The sequence below is a fragment of the Ammospiza nelsoni genome, chromosome Z (genome assembly GCF_027579445.1).
Source record: "Ammospiza nelsoni isolate bAmmNel1 chromosome Z, bAmmNel1.pri, whole genome shotgun sequence".
Classification (NCBI taxonomy): Eukaryota; Metazoa; Chordata; class Aves; order Passeriformes; family Passerellidae; genus Ammospiza; species Ammospiza nelsoni.
The window spans coordinates 42581258-42600471 of record NC_080669.1 but is presented as its reverse complement, the minus strand read 5'-3'; the positions used below and the strand labels follow the sequence as shown (position 1 = coordinate 42600471).

At 36.4% G+C, this 19214-nt stretch overlaps 1 protein-coding gene across 1 annotated transcript in view; it reads right to left on the bottom strand.

Moving 5' to 3' along the window:
* The window catches only part of GLIS3 (GLIS family zinc finger 3), a 112120-nt gene that overhangs the window by 39431 nt on the left and 53475 nt on the right, over window positions 1–19214 (bottom strand). The window lies entirely within an intron of this gene.

Below are 19214 nucleotides of genomic sequence, written 5' to 3'. Positions count from 1 at the left end.
TTAATTTTCTTCACTTAAAAAGAAACAGGCCACTTTTCACTGGTGTCAGAATGACACAACCTAATTTTATAATAAATTATGGAGTGTGTGTGTGTTTACAAAAGCAGAAGTAGGAAAACTGACATAATTCTGGTGATAATTAGCATGCCTTTCTCACAAATCTCTAACATCCTCAAAAAAAGAGGAAAAAAATTTGGATCACTTAATTTTAAGCACATCTTTTGGATTACTGCAAAAAAGCATTACAAGTTCGAAGAATAAAGTAGAACACATTACCTATAAACCAGCACTATTAAAATTAGGCTTAAGAAATTAAAGCTTGATACAGAGGATGAACCACGCCTGCTACACCATAATTGCAATTTATCCTTCCTACACATGCACTTCAGAAAATGTCTCGACCCATGAAACTTTTTATTTATATTCCATCCCTTTATCCAAAATAAACCAGTGCTTTTCAGATTATCCAGTTTTGATCACTGAACATTAATTTATGCTTTTAAATAGTGTCACCTTTATGTTTACAGAGCTTTAGCATGCATACAAAACATTGTTGCAACAGGAAAAATATTTTTACATTTAAGGATATGTTTTTAGAAAATATTACAGGATAAAAAAAAATAAAATACAACAATATATCTTAAAATCCCCTTGATAAAAATATCACTTTTTTTCTAGGAAAATGTAAAGAGTGGAGATGGCATAAAAACATGAGAGCTAAAAACGGATATAAGAAATTAATCACAAAAGCGATGCAATTATAGAATGGTTTGGGTTGGAAAGGATCCTAAAGATCATTTAGTTCCAACCCCCCTGCCAGGAGTAGGCAGCCCTGTTAGAACAGGCTGCTCAGTGCTCCATCCAGCCTTGGCTTGAATGCTTCCAGGGCTGAGACAACTTCTCTGGGCAACCCGTGCCAGTGTCTCACAGTAAATCTCTTCCTAACATCTAATAAAATTGTACTCTTTCAGTTCTGAGCCTTCAAAAAATGACCTTCAAGAACCAAAATAATTCAAGAGCACATCTGTTAAAATGAGAAAGAAATCTACTGATTAGCCTACCTTGTACAGACAAGTTATTATTTTGAATTAACATAATGAAAGAACAACCATATATTCTAATGACTGTAACTATGCTGTACATGAGAATAATTTTAGTATCTCAAGAAGTCAATAATTTTATAGGGTAAAACTCAGACCAATGAACAAGTTGTAGAAGCATGATTCTGTTTTGTTTATTTTGCAGGTTATTAAACTTCGAATTTTCAAGTATGTAAATGAATTTAAACATTTACATGTTGTTTATATGGCTTTAAAATTACCATTAATTTTAGATGGGCAGAAATGTTTAAGTAACCAGAACTGGGGAATCTTAACATACAAATTTAAGAATTATTATTTCTGAAGACTTCTGCATTGCTCAGTATATATTAGAAGAAAGGATAGCTCTCTCTTCCCCCCACAGCCTTAAATTACTGTCTGGCATATTCACCAGGCAATATATAGATGTGTATTGCTGGAAAGGTCATTCTAGCAAAACAATCCACAAGCCTGTATTACTTAAGACAACCATCCTTACTCAACAGTTAATGAATTTTTCTACTATAAATCAAATTTCTTAAAGCCTTGGATACTTAAGATAAAAGGAATGAAAAGATATTCTTCTCAACAACACAGAACATACTCTATATCCTGATAAAAATATTTCAGAGAAAGTACAGCAGACAAGACAGGACCGCTTATGGGGGAAAAAAAAGTCAGGTAGTTGATAAATGTTTTTGAAATGGAACTCATAGTTTTCTAAGGTATTAACTGCGGTAGTCACTTAAGTATATGGCATATCTTAGCATTCTGAATCTGTTTAACAGTCCAAAACATATCCTGATTAAACCAGATATTTTTGCAAATCTTACGTGAAATTAATTGTGCAATGTTTTCCTAAACTGCAATACAGAAATCAGTTACTGAGCTTCTATTTTTTACTGCTGCATGCAAATTGAAACCATTAAGTTGCTCACATGGAAAATTCCTCTCTGTACTTCCTAAAGTCCTTTTGAAAATACGTTCATGTTTACTTTCTCCTTTTATAAGGACAATTATGAAAAGCAAGAAACAGTATATTGAAAGGGAAAGGTAAAGCATATCAACAGAAAAAACCCCACAGTTTTATGACTTTATAACATTCATGTTCTCAAGAGTGCATTGTTCCTCCTTGTTCACACAGAGACGATGCTCAGCATATCAAGCAACCCTCCTGTAAAATGGCAATATAATTTCATAGGTTATATAAAATAATCTGTGCAACACAAAAAGCCCTGCTGGATGCACCATGCATTTCTGAGCCCTTACTGGAATTCATGTAATACATTTAGACTCTTGAACTATAGAACAGCATGGTAATGCCTGTGTGAGTACTTCAGTAGCAGATAGTGACCAAGTGACGAAGAAATTTGTTTTCTCTGCAAAAGGAACTGTTCTGATTATCTCAGTTGATCACTAGTATAGCAAGGATTGAAGAACTTGTTCTGGCAATCTGTCTGAGCTCTGATCCATTTGTGAAAAGTACGCAGCCTTCATGTAAAAGTGAGACACAGCCAACACAGCTTCTTCTTAATCCAGTATCTAATAATATCAGATATTAAATATATTCACATTTTCCTATCTGAATAGATTTTGCTTCAGTACCCAGGCAGTGTATTTTCTTTTGTCATTCTTCTGCTGTATTAACATTATAAGCAATGTAAAAAGTAACTTTTTTTTTATTCGAGGTATTTTCTGTTACCAAGTAATTCAACCTTCTCTTACACATATCAAAAGTATTTGCTTTCTCCCTATACACAATGCTTTCTCAGACCTCCTTCAAAATTTATTCCAAACCTCTAAAAAATGAAAGGAAATTAATTACTTTTAGAAATACTGACACCTGAACAATACTTCATTTTACAGAAATATTTAATCCAGTATACAATATAATGTCACTCTCCTCAAGTTTTGGCTTTTAATATCTTTCTTCATCTGAAACAGTTATACAGTGATTGGCAAATATTTCTAAGCATCGCTGTTTGTGGCAAAGGATCATCTTTTATTTTTTGAAGTGTGAAGAATCAGCATTTCCCTTCTCCATTGTCATGTGTGAGAAAATATTTATGGGATATTACAATGAATACATTTAATTACATGTTCCTCATCTGGTCTGTCTCTAAGCTTACTGGGAGAGGGATGGTTTTCCTTTTTGAAATTTGACTTTGCTAAACATTAGTCTGCCTATAACCATTAAATTGCAGCAGCTGGCTTTCTGTGTACAGGAGCTACTTATTGTCCACACATAATCTCAGTAACAAACCTAGGTACTTCAAGGACAGAATTTATTTTTTCTTCAGCAAAACTGAATACATGTCTCAGCCAAGAAGCAAAAGAGACTGAGAGCCCCTTTGAAAGGCTCTGGTATAGGGAAACACATGAGATACATCCAAATGACCTCAGAAAGTTTGATATGGCACAAGCTTGATGGAGCAGTGAAGAACTCTTCAAATCTCTGCCAACCTGACTTGGGGGAAATCAACCCAACCCTAAGAGGACATATTAACCAAGTGGTTCAAATGCATGCCCAGAGTTGGGAAATACCAGCTCATTTGGCTTAGTAACCTGTTCAGTCATGGGGAACCTTTCCTGATGCAAAATGAGAAGAAAAATGTGCACCCAGAAACTAAGATACATATCAGAGGGGAGAAATTCCTCACTGATTTTAAAAGGTATCTGTAGCTTTACTAGTCCCTGTTAAAATTACAAACTTTGTTCAACTACTTAAGACCACTATTCTGAGAACAAGTGAAGTACTCTTCATCTAGTATGTGCCCTTCCGATGAAATTTAATATAAAAAACTTAAAATCATAGAACTGTGGATTTTTTCAGGTTGGAGAAGACCCTTCAGATTGAGGCCAGCCATTACCCCAGCACTGCCAAGTCCACGACTAAACCACGTCACCAAGCACCACATCTACAAGTCTTATTATCTCCAGGGATGGTGACTCTGCCACTGACCTGAGCAGTCTCTTCCAACGCTTGACAACTTTTTCAGTGAAGAATTTTTTGCTAATATCCAATCTAATCCTTCCCTGGCACAGCTTGGAAGCTATTTTCTTTCATCCTAACATTTGTTACTTGGAAGAAGAGAGGAACACCCACCCCAGAACACTGTACTGACTCATATAATGTATTGATCCTTACCCGGTTTACAAGCAAATCACTGTCTGAGATAGGCTTGACAAGCTGCTTGACTTGCTTACTTTTGTAATATTGATAAACTGACCATAAGCATGACAAGCAGAAGTTTTAAATCTTAAACTTTGAAGGGAGATATCTTAATAAAAATATAAGCCATTCCTAGATTTCAGGAAATGCTGTCATACATGAATGCGTATGTGCAAATGGAAGGAATGGTATTCTTAAAAACTGTCTAGGAAAAAATAAATCTAGAGTTGTGTATACATAAGGTCCCAAAACAAATCTTTGAATTATTCAATAGCCATGCAGCATTATCTAAGATTCATTAGCAGCTAAAAGGCATATTAATTATTTAACAATGTCCATCTGCCACTTAATTTTGAATGCTTTGAAATGCTGACCATATAGGTTCTTCTGTGTCAGCACCAAGGCAGGTGGTATGACAAGGACAAGGTATCTCTCCATAGCTTTGTATTTATCACAAAAACAGATGTAAAAGCTGTTCCTTATATGGCTTTCAAACAAAAACAATGCATTTCAAGCATTAATTAATAGTCTTGTAACCATTTTCCTTCCTCAACGTTATTAGCAGGGAGCTGCTCTGCAAAAGAAGTGTTTCCAAAAAAATGAGAGTAAAACCTCATGTAAAAAGCTTTTAAATAGCTTTTTATACCCCTAGCCTCTCCAGCCTAGCAATCTTGTGAATGGCACATAATTAGTGTCAGACATCATTCAAACTGCTGACATCAGGCACTCACTGACAAGGAGGCTGCAGCCACAGCTGAGATTTAAAGGCCCAGGTTCATCTAAAGCAGAGTATTGTGCTTTTAACCCTTGAAGTGTTTAAATGGGGGAAAATGTAGCATTCAGAGCAGCACTTCACCTTAGTGCCTATCTGAACAGAACACACTGGTGTGTTAGAACATTAATGTGGTGTCTGAATGCTTTGGTGAATGCACTAGCTTATATAAAGTCATATATTTTCCTCAAAACCATGCAAAGTCTGGCGTTTATTTTTGCTTTTATCGTTAGACTTATGTAATTATTCGATGTCTTGGAATTTATTGTTCCAGTAAATAACGACAGATTATGTTTATATGTGTTACACAGATTATAGGAGATATTTCTTTACCCAGTCTTTCCATGACAATTGGGTCCATAGGTAATTCCTCACTTTTTCATTCCTTTTAAAAAAATAAAAGGTTCCCTTCACCACAATATCCTCACTTCATGTTTTTCTGGTAGATTCCTTAAAATTTTATGATCCAGCATGCATAAATATAAATGCGAACAAAAGATAATTACAGACCATGACAAAATCTACAGTAATTGTTATTTAGCTTCGTTGTACTTCCTATCTTAAGTTAAAAGGTTTATTACACTCAATAGATGTAGAATGAAGTTCATATGATTAGATTCAGATGTAAGACTTACGGGACTAGTCAGTGCACACAAGTATAAGGCTCACATTTTAAGAGCTTCTGACTAAGCAGCACATAATGCTTTTTTGTGTGTGTGGAGGGATTGAATAAGACTAATAGACTATATCCTTATCTGACTTCTGTTTTCCAATGCATCCATCTTTCTAGGTATTTTTAAGAAGAGACACATGCTGCTATACAGGCAATGAAATCAATGGAAAAGAGGACGTATCAGTACAGATCAATAATCTAGAGTGGTTCACATGGGAAACTGAATCATACTACTTTTCAGACAGATGCACATGAGAGGCTAATTTCTTCATTTCCTTTGAAAAATTCTCACTTTTTTTGGTCACACTGCACACACTTGACTATTTCTGTATATAGACAGATTACTTGAGTGTCTCAATAAAATTTACTTTTAATCTCCTTTCCAGGGAGATCGGTATTCTGATGTCAGGTCTGTTAGGACAGTGGACAAAAGATGGCATCAAATTGCAGTGCAAGAAGTGTCCCTGCCTACCACACTATTTCTTTACAGATGGCTTGTTTATTCTTGTGTTTTTGATAAATGTAGCGTGTTCTTTTTTTCCTTTTCATATCAGATCTCCAGAAGTCTTCATACTTTTCATGATCTAGAGATCTGTGGCACAATGCAACCTTATTTTCTAGGTAACACTATGCCTAAGGATACAAATATCTCTGTTGAAATTAAACACAGTGCAATGAATGTTATTTATCCCTGAAAGAATGGTGTCAAGAGATTCATTCACCATGGTAATGTCTCTTGTTTTCATCAGTCTTAGTAAGCACGGCCATTTCAGCCTCAGAAGCTATTTCTGTTGCTGTAGAGAGGGTAAATATTATGACAAGTCTCTTCAAAAGGAACTATTACTGAATACATCAGCTGCTACTGATTCAAAAACCATATGGTGTGGAAACTATTACAGGAAAAATGAACATTTTGGGAATTCTTTCTTTGCTTCCTTTTAGAAGAATGTGCTTGCTTTTTTCTTCCCCCCCACCCTGGTTTTACTCCTTTCCTTCTCTTCCTCTTTGGCTTTTCTAAAAGGTTGTCTTTGAGTTTCAAGTAACTGAAGCTATCATCTGTAATCATGCAGCTTTCTCTACTGAAAGCTGTTCACTGCTAAGGTAGCTACTATTATCATTAAGCCCCAGAGAAGTCCTATGCATTTGAATAATTTTTCCTTTTTATAGACATGCAAGAACTAAACAACTTTTTGTCAACTAAAAATCCAGCTATTTCCTTTCAGGTATGTAGCTACCTCTCACTTCTGTAGTTCTGTTCTCTACAGGATTTCATGTCAGAGATACACTATAAATTGAGACTATAGGCTTTCAAATATGGAGATGAGGTAGTGTAAATCACATTCTCACTGAGAAGATTCTGTTGGTTTAGAATTTGCTCTTTGTGAATTTCACAAAGGACTAAAATCTGATCTTTATCTCACTAGGGAAAAAAGGAATAAGTAACCAGGAAGCTCTGAAACCAGGAAGTTGAAATGGGAAAGAAACAGTTTTGAGGATTCTTCCTCACCATACTCCATGTCAAGATTATCATATATGATTCATTTTGTTTTCTATAAATAATAACATCATACAAATATCTATTTCTATCATAGAAATAAGAGTATTCCATTCCATCCCGTCCTGTCCTATCCTATTTAATAAACATTCATACTGGGACTGAAAAATTGAAAAAAACATGCATGCTGTTCTACACACACTAACAAAGTATTTTTTCTTACAGTTATTTGAAAATATTAACACCCAATTGCCACTTTTTCAGAGATAAAGGATACTATACACAGAAAAGCACTAAGACAGTTCTCAGTAAATTCCACTTATGGTGCATAGCTCACAGCTGATACTGTAAAACTTTCAACATGGTGTTCTACAAATCAGGGTATGAGGTTCTTTTTAGTCCCAGAAAATGTACACAAGGCCAGCTGCTATCTGGCACAGGGTCTCTTGGTAAACTTTATTATTTAAATAGTCAAACCTCAACTTTCTTAGTTTGGGTTGTATTTTTTTTTTGTTGTTTTTTTTTTTTTTTTAATTAAAAAAAAACATTAGATCGCTGTCAAGAGCAAAATGGGCAGTAAGAGATCCATTTGATAGTTCCCAAGTGCAGCATTTGCACTCAAATGCAAACATGTCAAAGATACAGTAGAAAACACGCCAGGATACAGTGGAACATCTCTGCAAATGCAAACTTCATGTGCAAAGAAATGATGTACTTTTGTTATGCTGGGAGAAAAGCAACTTGACTGGCTCCACTTTTGGCAAACTCACACAGATATAATATAAAGGGCCTGGTTAAATTGGTTTTGCGAAAGCAAAAGCATGAGACATAATTTAATGTGTTACTTGTTTACATTAAGCAGTGTTCAGCTTGATGTGCCTGAGACAAAAAGCACAATGTATACAAGAAGAGGAATCATTAGTAGAAGGAAGTTTGCATGGCCAAACCTGGACTTGAATTCAGAAGTTCAAGTTTCACTAAAAAAATGCAGAAAACCATATACAAAAAGGCAATTCTCTTACTTTTTACTACAATATTTACATACATGCTGCACTATTTTCATCTGTCAAATTGGCTCAATCATATGTAACCTCCAACATAAACAAAATTTTTACACATATAAGTAGAATACTTAATAGTGAAAATAACAGGATTAAACTGTGCTAGTATGTAATGGTTTGAGAAGCACCTCTCTCAAACTATGCTCTTTCATATGGATACATGGGAAGCACACTGTTTGATTTCAAGCACCAAAAAGTCTGACATTCTCCATTATGCAATAAAAACCTCATCAGGGGACAGAATTTTTGCAGATTTCATATGTCAAAATTTATTTAACTCTTTTCCAACAAAGAGATAGGGTTTCTAGAATGTTTCTTATGGAATTAATAAGTTCAAACTATTCAATTCATGGTGTATTCATGGTCCACTCAGTTCATAATGGAGAAAGGACTGTTTCTGTTACTCTGGCAGAAGCTCTGCCAGTAATTATGATTTATAACAAATGTGCCATGGTGACCAAAACTTTATAGACAGTATTTCAAAATTTTACTTATTTACTGCTTTTTAGCAGTTTTTCTTCCCTTAAAATATAACATGTGAATCTTTATAGCTATGGCCATCTAGTATACTTGTATACATAGCTATAAGAACTACTTGGCTATCCTCTAACTATATTCCTAATTTCAAATTTCCCTCCTTAAGGAAAAGAGACATGAAGCATACTTATTTCTTCTACCTCTATTTCTTAATACTTACTCTCTACCATGATAATGCCATCTCACTGATATTTAAGAGAAGTTTTAATCCTGATAATTGCACATATGAAGCAAACAAGAATATATTACCTTGTGATACTTTAAACTATTTGTATGCAAGTAAATCACACTGAAGATACATTCAAGGCTATATACATCAGTAAATATTCAACATTTTCTGGTACTTGAAATGGCTAATTTGGGGTTACAGTTGTCATGCACTCACTGGAACACTTGGAAGCACACTTAATCAAAACAAGCTCTGTAATACCTAAAAGCCACTCCACAAACCCCAAAGCTAAATAATTAGAAAGTAAAGAAAATTCACATTTTAATGTTTATTTTCTGAATTCCAGTACTTTTTAAAACAATTCCATTACTTTTAGATCAGATTAATTGGTGCTTTACTGAAAAGTATCCAGATTAGGTATCTATGGCTACTGAAAAAATCTGGACCAGAAAACTCCACAAGATCTACTATTCAGCAGAAGCTTAAGCAAATTAAAATGGGGCAAAGGTGAATTCTTAAACAACCTTAGCATGGCTGCATTACTGCCAGCCCATACTCAAACAGTTCTGTCATAATAACCAAGTTCTAATTCTGCATTACTTAAATATACCCCACTTTCACTGAAGTCAGTGAGAATTCCGAATATGCAAGGAATGTAGAATTACAAGTAGTTTCTTAATCCTTAGGTCATAAGCCAAGATAATTATAAAGCCTTAACTCATAATGTAGCTGGCTGAATTGCTCTGCAGCACCTTTAAGGGCATTAACAGCAGGATTCTGCTGAATTAGTTTAAAAATCATATCAAGAACTTGCCTCTGCACTGATATGTAATAGGTAATTTAAACCAAACAACCAAAAGATGAGAGTGAAATGTATTTGAGCTGTTCAGCAATGTAGCCTTACCTCTTCTTCCCTCTTTGTCCCCTGCTAAAGGGGAAATCAGTAATACAATTCAACATTTAAAATTCTCACTTTCTCCTGTTCTGAGCAGAGCTACTTACACAGCTGTCTTTTCAGGGCAAAACACAAACCACTCACAGAAAAAACAATTGTGGAAAACGAGGCAAAAGTGCTTGCATTTTAATCAGCAGGGGTCCATCACAATAGGAAACAGTCAAGGAGGTTTATTTCTTGCCGCACAAGTAAATCACATAAAAATTTCCAGCAACATTCAAAATGCACTTTTCAGACCAGTAATTGTTTTCTACTCTTGACTGCTTAACACTCTCAGGTTTTTTTTAATTAGGGCATGTTCGTTCAATTAGTTTAAAAAAAAGGCAAGAAAGAAAGAAATAAAGCTTTAAAGAAAGGATTAAGCCATGTATTTTATTGAGAAAGAACATAAATTAGAAATTCTTTTCGAATCTGGAGTATGCATTCTATAATCTTCTGCCCTGCTGGGAAGTGTAATAAGAACAAAGGCAGAAAGAAGCTTTTTTGCTTCATTGAATTTGTTCAGTGGAAGATATGCTTTTGACTATCTGCAACCAAATCTCAAAATTCATGACAATTCAGACAACACTCCCACATTTTATAAGCCTGTGCATTAGAAAGAGAGCTAGGAGAGCTTACAGAAATCCACCTGGTGAGCAAGCTCTCCAGATTCAAAAGGGCAAGACAGAAGGCCATGTGGACATGAAGCAGACAAGCCATGACTGTGAGAAGATGGTGACAAGACTTCATGTACTAGCAATGCAGTTCTTCAGTGTGGTGTGGCTTCATAAGCAAAATAATTTTCGAAATAACCAACAGAACTGACTGATGGGTGTGAGTTAGGGATAAGAAAATCAATGGAAGAGACTAAAGGTTGGACAAGTTATAAATGTTGCTTACTGTTTACTCTTTCTTTGCAGCATTTACTAGCATTTACTAAAATCTAAATATTACGTTTTGAATTTAAAATTAAAGGATTTAATAGACAATTTGATGGGAAAGACAGAAGTTAAAGGAATGACAATAGCAGAAATAGGCACCATCTTCCTTCCAGGATACTAAATCCTCTTGCCTGTTTGTGCCTTGTCAAATTGAGAAAGATTTTTTGCTGAGATCCCATGACAGTAAAAACAGCCCAAAAAAGAAAATATATACCTTTAGATGTTATTTTCCTCCTTTAGGTGCAGTGTACCCAAGTGCAAAGAATCAGTATGTACATACAACAGGAAAGAAAACAAGGCTGCTGCTCCTCCCTCTCAACACAAAAAAAGAAAAACAAAACAAAAAAACAACCAACCAACCAACCAACCAAACAACACCCCCCCCCCAAAAAAAAAACATAGAAATGAAGTACCATGTATCATGTAACAGCTAGGCTATCATATAATGGCTAGGCTAGGCATTTAATACCAACAAAGCTCATCCCTTGGGTCCAACAAGTTGAGTACATCCTGCACCACCTGCAAGTCAATTTACAGGCACCAGAACCTCCTGCACACATGCCTCACAGCAGACAGAGGAAAACACTTGGAGTCCGCAGAAACCACACTGTGAAGGTATTTGGGGCTGTGTTGCAGGCAAGACCTGGCCAGGGTAGGGCCACAAGCCTGGCAGGACCATGGCTGTTCTCAGGACAAACGCAGCCACTTCACTCAGACTGTCCCCAGGGAGTTAAGGCTGATGACTGAGATAACAATGTGATGGAGAATCTGGGAGCACAAATATTTGGCTTAGACCTTGGTTTGGAAGGAGGCAGGGCTATATCTAAATCAACAGATGTGTCTGGTGACCAGGGGCAGGACTTGGGGTTCAGAGCAAGGCTGAGTACACAGAACACAGTCTGAACAGCCAGGCAAGGCTTGGAGCCCGACTGTGCTCTGCAGACCTGCTGGCACGCATTCGCTGCTTGTAAAACTCCGGTTAGGGCACAATATGTTTTTTTTTTTTCTAAAGAGCTCAGCAGCCAACAGCTTCTGGCTCAAGAAAATGCCAATGCCAGTATTTTCTGACTCACTACAGGGTTATTTCTTCTGCCACACAGATGGTACAAAAAGATTCAAGTTTCCAAAACCAGAAGACAAGGTAAAGCAAAACTACGTGGATCCCTGTACTTGTTTAAGTCACTCATGAAACAGGGGATTTCAGTCACGTCTACTGAGATGCTGACTTATGCAAACAAAATCCTTGTGACAAAACGGCTGTGGTGAGGGACTGAGAGGGATAAATGCAAAATAGTTCCCTCAGCTGAACCAAAAAAGCTGTTCAACAATGAAAAATTTAATACAGGAAAAGCTGAGGAATAAGCTAATACAGTTGAGGGATGTGGTCTTACACATCTTACACAGAAGTGGTTCTCACCATGTAACTGAGGTTTCAGCTATAATAACCCTAACGTGATCATTAGAGAAGAAGGGCAAGAAAGAATGAATACAGGAATTCAGCAATAAATGTAGGGTGTCAGGGGAATAATCACAAGCCTTGATAAATGCAATGGTTTTGTTAATATCATGTAATGATTTTGTTCCTATAATGAAATTGATAATTTTCAGGGGAAGCCTCAAAGGGTTTACAGAAGCAAAACTCCCTTGGGAATGAATTCAAAGCTAGGATGAGAGAAGCCAGTCCAAAACATGCAGGGCCAAGCAGAAGAATGAGATGCACAAAACAGGGCCACGAAGAAAAATAAGATCAGTAGACATGGCATAATTGCTAAGGGTAAGTACAAATGCCCTTTTTCAAGTGAAGTGTTCAATCAGTGAGTTACTAGACTTGATTCATTTAAGTGTTATGTCTGACACCACAACTCGTTGTGGAATAACCAGAGGACGTTTTAGACTGCCTAAGTTTTACTGCTTGTGAGTACAGCCAAAGAGAACACAAAATCCAAATACCTGCAGATTCAGATGCACAAGGGATGAGCTGTGCAATTTTCTTAGAACAAGGATAAAAAATCTTCAAAATTCATCAAAGGAAAATAAAAGGATGACTCAGTAAGTAACTATCCTTGTGAAGTTAAGCAATTTTTTTCTCATCTTTTGTGTGGACTTTACATTCTTCTTAATGTGTATTTCCCTAGGGCAACTTAACATTTATCTCATTCTCTGTGAATTATTACAGCATTCAATAGTCTTTGAATTAATCTTTTCCCACTGTGAAAGGATGTTTTAGAGAATCTACAACAGATAACAGAGCCATTTTTGCACTGTTGAACAAAGTCATTGTGCTTGGTTTTTCTTAACTGTCAATACAAACCATATTTTCTATTTTAATTGTTTGTACCATTAACAGAAAGCCAGATGATAAAAAAATAGATAAATCGACAACATGAGAACTAATTGGAAATTAATAGCAGATGAAGCTTACATTAACTAATTGAAAGAGAATACTAACTCTGAGCCTGGATTATGCTCATTTTCTAATCAAGTGCAATGCTAAAAGTGCATGCTGATGTATGCCAGAAAATCAGTTAAAAACACAGCAGAAGAGCTTTATTGCACTTCACCTCTTTGGAGTTCCTGTTTCAAAGTAAGTTTATGTTTACACCGCTATGGAAAAGGTTACCATCTTGCTAGACAGATGTCCAAAGGCAGGGTAAGCAAATCTGGTATTTATATTACAAATATATTAAGTGGATTGATAAATTTGATAAGCATTTGTAATTAATAACTCCATAAATAGAGAGGCCTGATTATTTTCAGGTAACAACCTGAAGAACCTTCAGGTAACAACAAGGAGAGTGTGTAGGAAGGAGGGAATGAAGAGTGAGGGAAAACTGGCATGGTTTTAGAGATCTGGAAGAATCAAGAAGCTGAAGTGAATGGGCAGGCTCAGGATGGATCATGCTGGACTGAGCAGTTCCTGTCTCCAGTCATACCAGCAGAACTGTGGAAAACACCTGTGATATCTGTATGCTGTTCTTCCTTTTCTATCTTATATACTAATAAAGCATTGAACTGCAATGGTTTATCTTTGAAGATCAATTGAGTTTCAGACCTTGAAGATAACTCAAAGAGGGTGCACTGAACTGGAAACTTGTGCATCCCCTAGAAAATTGACAATTTGTAGAAAAAGTGAGGGGTTCGTCTATTTACTTTCAATATTGCTGCTCAGAGGGGGAACTAGAGCCCAGAAATGAAGAAGAATGTTGGTGATGATGATATTGCTGGTAAGATGGCCATATGGATTCTTTTCCTTCCTGCATTAGTGTTAAGTTATAAGAAGCCTGCAGATCTGATACCCTTTGCTAGCTCTGCTAGCAGTGACCTCTGATGTTCATTAACAGCATACACTGTAATTATGAGACGCTGATGTTGTGGCTATGTCCCTATAGTGGTTGTGTTCTCTTTATAAAAACATATGTTTAGATCAAACATCAACACTCTCCATTAACTGTATGCCAGTTGGTAATTTGTTACCTACATTACTTAATTTCTTCAATTTGGTTGCTTTGTCCTACAGTCTGAAAACCCAGGGAAAGCCTGAATAAGTCTTTTGCATCTAGCTGAATCAATATATACATACTTACCTGCAACATTGCAAGGTACTATTGTCCATAAAAGTCTAAAGGCTATTATGAAGATTCGTCTTTGGTCTACAATGTATAGCATGAACACTGTTTGAAAGGCTGTTGTTTCCTTCAGTTTCCTGATATCCCATCACAGCAAACTAAATTGATTGAAATACAGCCTACTGATGCTTTTGTATCACTTTAGAAGCTAATGGCAACCTTCCACCTCTTGTTGAATGGCGTAATTGGCCTGCCAGAGAGGATCTGGGATTTTAACATGTTTCTTGTTTGGCTGAGCTAGCCAGTTATCCTGCAGTTGCTATCCAAGCTGCAGACTTTTCTTCATTGGGGTCATTAAATTTGTCAAAACTAGTTTGTCACCACAACTGCTGACCCTCATTGCTTTTGACAGCAGCACAAGTGTCAGACTAAAGAGGCCTTTGCATTACAAGAAAGTAAACGACTGATCAGAGCCCACCAAGCATCCTGACCATATGCCACAGCATGCCCTTCTGACACCAAGAGAGGTGGAAACAGTACCAACTAAATTACTTGAGGTTAATAAACACCACTAATTATTTGGTAGAATAAGAAAATAAAGCTTCCACAGCTAAAGAGTAGGAACACTTGAAGGCAGTATATGACCTACATGGATGATAGTGAAGCATTGCGATGTTTTCATTTTAGTTAAAAGATGATGCAAGTCGCTTAGTCTGAAATAAAACTCTGTGAAAGAAGTTACCAGCTGACTCAGACCATATCTTTGGAAAGTTGATCAGACACAGCAGCTGGCAATAGAGCAGTTTGAGCCCAATCCAGCAGATCATTACTAGATAATCCTCTCTATATTCTTGGCCACCCAAATGATGTCTGAATCAGGCCAGTGGCAGGTTCCTTGTCTGATGTAATAATAACCACTTAATACTTAATATCAGACCATATTTACTACAGTGGGGTAAAATCTGTCATAAAGCCCCCTACATACACCTAGAATTTGCTTCACTGAAAGTACAAGATGTGAGAATCTTATGATGGCCTAATTATCCATATCCCTTTATTCTGGTGGCAAGTAATTCATAACCCATTCCTTCACTGTTGTGATTATTTTCAGATTAATAAGGTAACTTGGAGTTAGCACCATGCCCCCAGTTGCTACAGGGTATTTGACAGGAGAAGAGAAATACATGAGAAGTTTCAGAGGAATATTTTCTCTCATCACACTCCTAACTATTCAAGGCACCAGTTCTGGAAAGGCTTTTATTCCCAATACCATAACAGCTCCTGCTTGGTTCAGTTGAGATGACTTGCCCTGCCATCAGCTCATCCCGTAAATAAATCTTCACAGAGTCAGGACCCTCGCCTGAATGCTACCCTATAGTACAAGAAAAGTTCTGTAAATACAGTGACAGCAAGATGTGTTCGGTTTTCTCCTTAGAAGCCTTCAAATTCCATCACCTTTTCTCCATACTTTTTGCAAAGCAGTTATTTTTCTAAGTCTTTGGAAATATATCTTTTTAATGAAAGCAGGCATATGCAATGTAGCTCAGCAAACAGGATCCAGTTTTAAGAGACAATAACTGTTTTTGGATTGAATGTCTATGTGACACACACTTATTTAAACAAGGCTGAGTGACTTCATGGTTCATCAGCAATGTAATGACTTTGAACAACACTGTTCCCATTTAAAAAAGGAAAACAAAAGAAGAAGAGGAAAAGAGATAAAGAAAAAAGAAAAGCAGAGCAGTGCTTCATAGGATCCCAGGATTCTGTTGAGTCCTAATGATGTCATTCAGTATTTAATCTCTGGTGACAATAAGGGGTTTTTTTCTTCCTTTCAGTAAGAAAGCAAATTCAACATTAACAAAGCCCTGTATCTGAAGCCAAGATTGGACATGAATCTTAAATTGTTCCTAGCCTTCTCTATCCCTTCTCCCTGGATATAAAAAGTAGCCACAACCAAAAAGTAATGCTTAACATAATTTTATTGAGCTAATTTTAATTTATATTTGGGATAGGGTTGTAAAAAAGGACTATTACATTCACTGGCAGAAAAAAAAAACAAAACCAATGGTCATTGTGGTATGAGGAGTTGTGGAAATGACAAATATTGCAACTTGCCAAGCATCGCAGACAAAAGTTTTTAAAATATGCACATTCCTTGACTGGCAAGTTTTGTTGTTAAAATCTGGCAGTTTTTGTTGTTAAAATCTATTCAGAAACCAATCTGAATAGATGAGAGGGAAAATAAGAATAGGGAAAGAAATGGGTATGAAACTCTTCATATTTCCTAACTGCTGACCACTTCTAGAGTGAAGTACTCCTCATGGAAAACAAATTACACTATTTTCTATGTTTTTATTTAATGGAACAACATTTATTTTAAGCATTGGTATATGCAGAGGAAGGGGAAAAACTGTTTTTCCTTGTAATTTACTTTAATGGTTAGCATTCGCACACACCCAGATAAACTCTTGCTCTCATGTGTGGTACCTTAAAATTTTACAGAGTCAAAGTGTTGAATGGGCCAAGTAAATATCCAAACTCAGTATTCCTAGTTTACATCAGGAAAGCTTCATATAGAACTTTTTATGATTGTCCACTAGTAGCCTGAAGCAGTAAAATTCAATACAAAAATAAAGGCTAAATGCATATGAACAGTTCCACAAAGATTCTAAGTTGGGAAAGCAGCTCCTTAAGCTGCAAAGTAGCCCCTTTTTTTTTTTTCTTTTTTTTTTAAGGATTTTCATCAAAAAGAATAGGCAAATAAACCCATTATTATATGGCTTTTATTTTCTGAAAAACAGTTAAAGGTCTCAGTGAAAAAAAATTTCTTTAAAGAGATGCTGATGGCAGATCTAGAGCATATTGTATCAGGACAAGCAGAAATGGCTTTAAACTGAAAGAGGGTAGGTTTTGATTGGGTATTAGGAGAAATCCTTTGTTGTGAAGGTGGTCAGGCACTGGAACAGGGTTGTCCATAGAAGTTTTGTTTGCACTTTCCTGGCAGTGTTCAGGGCCAAGTGTGATACAGTTTTGAGCAACTTCCTCCAGTGGAAAGGGTCCCTGTTTATAGCAGGGAGACTGAAACTAGATAATCTCCAAGACCCCTTCCAACACAAAGCATTCTATGACTATGAAACCAACTGACTAGACCTTTAAATCAAAAACATACTTTGCTAGTTAATTAAACATGGCGTTTTTTAACATTGTTCTCACTTGATTGACATATACAGAGCAAATCAGTGAGATAAGGTAACTGATGTGTACTGGTGCCAGCCAAAGGTAACTCCAACTTTAACTGCATAGTGCCGCCAAATGGTCTCCTAATTGCTCCACCAACACCTCGCATGGAAGATATGATGTTGCAGTGTTCCTTCATCCATAAAGTCAGGTAGGTTTGTCTCGATCATTAGTATTTAAGCAAGAAGCCTTAACAAATATGCACTCGACTAGGGGAAACCTATGCTACTATGCAGCTTTCAAAGCCAGCAGAACAGAGGAAGAATAAATGCCAGCAGACACCAGCTACTGGGAAAAGCTTTGTATGGTGCCATTCCACTGTTTGAAAAACACAGTATCTATGGTTGTGCCTGAGTAGTCTGGATATTTTTCAATTTGTTAATACTTGTATTACAAAGGGTTACAAATTTGTTCCTCAGTACTTTGTAGTCACATGTTTTCCAATCATTTGTCAGCTCATAAAAACCTAAGTGGAGCCTTCTCAAGCAAATGACAAGGTCAGAAGAGCTTTTCATCAACTTTCTGGTGGGTGTGAATTTACATCTTCATGCACAGGCATTTCAGAATGTCAGGTATCTTTCTACAGATGATAACAAAGAAAAGGAGAAAAAGTGAGGGAGGATGAGAAGTCCGCAAATTTTCCTTCCAGGGAAGCTCTAAAATTCATCCTTAGGTTTCAGTGTAAGTTATTAAGTTTTCACTCATCCAAATACAAAAGAGAATTTCTCAAAAGTAGTCTTTTAAAAAAATCAGCAGAGAAATTCTAATTCACTCAAAGCTGGACCCTGGCATCATCAATGCAGTGAAATTATTGCAAAGATCCTCTTCTCTAGACCTCCTACCTAGCCATAGACAATGATGAATCTAGGTTTTTGTGTTGTTTCTGCTGGTTAAACCTGTATGCAATGACTTAATAATGTTTTGCAAGACTTAACAATGTTTTGTGTCAAAGCTCAGTTAAGTTTTTGACTAATTATTGGCTTCGTAGTGTCCTGTGCTTTACTATCAAAACAAAACCAAAAACACAAAGCAAAACAAAACAAAAACATTAAACATTGACTCATACAGGTAGTGTATGCAAACAAATTACTTGGTGCCTACCCACTGTGAATCTTGAGCTCTTGACAACAGCTCTTGATATGCATCGCAGGGTTTTGAAAAGGAGGTCTTCAGCCTTTAAAGCTGAGCAAAACCAAGAGTGTTGAAGTCCAATTTAGGAGTTCTTTGAATACTTCTGCTTAGTGGACATCCCAGTTTCACAAGATAATTTCTCCAGCAGTGGATGTAGTGACAAATTTGATATTCAGGCCACAGTTCAGGAGCACTGCCTGTTACTCCTGTAGGATTAGGATTCATCCCCAGTCTCCATGTCCAGCCACAGTGCCCACTGATCTCTGCTGTTCCTGCACCTCTCCCTTCTAGGGCATGAGGTAGACTTATACACTTGTAACCTGTATGAACATAAGTTAATATACTAATGTTAACTGGGTTTCCAGTTGTGTCTCACAGAATCCACATCTCATTATTATTTTCCATTTCAATTGTATTAATTTCTACTTTAATTTTAATTTTTTT